The sequence below is a fragment of the Fukomys damarensis genome, unplaced genomic scaffold, assembly GCF_012274545.1.
Source record: "Fukomys damarensis isolate Sample0158 unplaced genomic scaffold, DMR_v1.0_HiC HiC_scaffold_13, whole genome shotgun sequence".
In the NCBI taxonomy this organism is placed as follows: Eukaryota; Metazoa; Chordata; class Mammalia; order Rodentia; family Bathyergidae; genus Fukomys; species Fukomys damarensis.
Window position 1 is genome coordinate 803,043 of NW_022900925.1, and position 3,564 is coordinate 806,606.

Sequence of the window (3,564 nt, forward strand, 5' to 3'; positions counted from 1 at the left end):
TTCAGTACTAGGGATTGAACCCAGGGCAAACTCTCTACCACTGAGCTACAGCCTGAGCCTTTTAAAATCTTTATATTGAGACACAGTCTCACTGAGTTGTCCAGAATGGTCCCTAGTTTCACACTGCCTTAACCTCCAGAGTAGGAGGGACTAGAGATGTGCTCCACCATTCTGCTCTCTGTAGCAATTCTGGATGGCATCTGCAGACTGCAGCAGGCAAGCCCAACATGGGAAGTCTTTCCAAGCGAATAGGTGACAAGGACAGCTTTAAGGAACCGATCTTCCCAATCCTCAAGTCCCTCACTCCAATTGCCCTAGGAAGGAGCTCGTGGGGTGAGTCTTCTTTTGCTTGTTTGCTTTCTCTTCTCGTGGGTCATTGTCAACAAAGAAAGCCACTTTCTCACCCATATCACACCTCACTGAGAACGCCCAGCCTGTAAAAACTTCTCAAGTGACAAAGACACAAGTAGACAATGTCAAAACCTTCTAATACACTCTCGCTGTTTGTAGCAATGCTGCACTAATGTCACCTATAGTGAGACCTCTACACCAAAGAAAAATGCTAATATTTTGAAGGTCTCAGAAAAAAACGATGCTTTACTTTTCAGTTTAGATTTATATCTTTGTGCTGAAAAGCATGTCAGAATGGTAAATAAAAGACTTTAAGCCTAAAAGTGTACTATGATAAATTTATGGAGAGAAGGAATGAAAATACAAAGAGAAAGAAGGAAAATTTCTATTAGTGAAGAGTTTATTCTTGTACTTTAAAATGGATGACAGTATCAGATTATCATGATGTTTGTACTTCACTGGATATATTTAAAAGAATGATGTAACCATTTTATTTTAAAGTGTTACTGTTTGCAACGCAGCAGCCCTTGCAACTATTTTAAATATGTGAAAATTCTATATGCTCACTTGAAAAATGTGCAAGGATTACATCATTTTCCAGAAATTCTTTCAGGGGTTACTCAAGCCAAAGTGTATTATCCTTAGTAGAAAGATGTTTCAGGTGACTGCCCTCTTTTGCCTGGGCTTGCCACTTCCGCCCTCTGCTGATGATCTGAGTTTTTGCACTTAAAGGAGCAGCCCCAGCCTTTTTCTTTGTTCTCTAAACCCCAGATCCAGGAGATCCTAATAAGAATGGCCGGTGATGGCCTCAGCCGCAGTTTGTTGTGGGTTTGAATGATCTATTCACAGCACACACAACATAGGATCACAGGGTCAGAAAATCTTGGTGACAGAGGAACACTCTTTTAATCTAAGATCTGGGTTTTCTGTTTCATCTTACTTGCTTTTATCGTTTGCTTTGTTTCGTTTTGGATAGGCTCTTGTTTGTTGTTCAGGTTGGCCTTGAAGGTTATTCACAGTAATCTTCCTGGCTCGGCTTCCTGAGTGGTGGGATTATAGGCTTGCACCACAGCGTCCTGCTCTGTTTGTTTTTTGAAGCACGGTAGTGCTATGTTGCCCAGGATGGCCTGGAACTCCTGGGCTCAAGGGATTTCCTCTGTGTCAACCTCCCAAGGTAGCTACAGGACTACAGATCTGTGCCATCAAGTCTGGCTCTTACAATATGTTCTGAATTATACAATCTTCCTTTACTGACTGATCAAAGGAGGAGTTTCTCACCCTTGGAAATATTAGCAATTTTAGAAGAGCGATAATAATCACAATTCCAGTAGCTATGTTGTCTATCATGTGCCAGACATTGTTTGAAGCACTCTACATAAATTCACTCACTGATTTCTCCTATTTGCCTTTTGAGAGCAGAATGTTATTGTTCCCATTTTATAGAAGAGGGATTTGGGGCTAAATAAGTTATCCAGGGTCACACAATTAGTCAGAGGTGGAATCAGAATGTAGAACTAAGCTCATCCACTGTGGATCAGCACATTTACCATTGTTCTTTACTGTTTTTTTGCAAAAAAAGGAGAAGATAAAAAAGGAAAAAGTGCTGGCATCTTGCAGCCCAGAGATAATCATCCTAATGTTTCAACACGTTGCTTTCCAGTCCTGTGCTTGAGTGGGAATGTGTAGGTCTCTATCATTCTGTTTTATATCAAATGCTGTCTTCTGGTTCTATAATCTGCTTTGGATGCTTAAAACGATATCCAGATTCTTTTTCTAGATCACTTTTCATCTTTATCCTCAGCCACTGTTTTTATGTATCACCAGGGAATGTGAAGACATCTAGCTTTTAGAATTTTCTGTCCTGTGGGCAGCTGCAGGGAGTAAGCTTAGAGACCTCTCCACCCAGGTCTGTCGGAAATGTCCTCCAGCTGCCCTTCCTCTGAGGTGGGGGTGAGGCAGACAGTCAAGAGTTTTCCATCTGTGTTGAGCATCAAAGTCAGATGGTCTGTAGGAGGCGACAGGCGGGTTCTGCGGCACTCCTCTGCCCCTGTCTGGGGCAAGGTAGGCTCAGACTCACTGGGGGAGTAGACTCCAAAAGAAGCATAACTCTGAAGCCCAAACTGCTTCCATTTCTCCACAGCTGAAGATGACAGGATGTGATCATTATCCCTCTGGAGACCCCCATTGGTCCCTTGAACCAGGAGTCCTGCAGGGTGGCATCATGGGATATCAGATTCCCGGTGCTGGGGCCAAGACAGTCCTGTCAAGAACGTCACTTAAGATCTCGTGAACTCTGTGCAGACCACAGTTTGCAGTAATCCAGTGAGGAGGCAACTGGGAATGCCATTTTAGAGAATAAATTTAAGAGAAAGCAATGGCCAGGGCAGATTTTAAAATAGAGCTGTGGTTCACAGTCTGCAGCAAGCAGCTGCACACAAGCCTGTCACCGTCAGGAGCCCGCCCAGGGAGCCAGCCTTGAAGAAGATCCAGTGACAATCCAGGATGCCCAGTCACAACAGTAACTCCAAACAATCAGCCCCAGTGGCAAAAATTTGGTTAACAACTAACAGCTTCCTAAGTTTTGTCCCCTGCTCCCAACCTAGGGCCCCCCCAGAATGCTGAGTGTGTTCCCCGGAAATGATCACCTAAGATGCTCCACTTCTGGTCAGCCACATCCCAGGTTCTCCAGGGAAATGGCCTCCAATCACAGCACCCCAGGGGCCATCTCTTTTTCCACCAGTATCTCTCCCTCTCCTTTACCTGCCTGCCATGAAGCCTTGCCAAGTCCAAGGGTTAGAAGCAAAATCTTTTGCTAGAGTAAGCTCAGCACAAGTGGCCTTTGCTTTCTCACTTGGGTGATCTTCGGTTATTTCCATCCCTTCTTGTTGGTTCTCCACATCAGCCAAACTCAGAAGCCAACAGGCAAGGGTGATACTGATGGGTCCACAAAGGAGTCGTGGGTGGATCACACCTGTGGTTCCAGCTACTGGGGACGCTGAGACAGGAGGATCCCTTAAACCCAGAAGTTCAGGACTCATCTCTGCAGCACAAGACCCTGCTTCAAAACAAACAAACAGCAGCAAAAAGATCCATGTCCAAGTGCCCCTTGGAAAATCTTTGTAGATCCTCAAGGGATAAGATGCTCACTGAGTTCAACAACTGGGTTTTGTTTGGCCGGGGTTGTTTTTACTAGGAGATATTGTGGCAAATAAA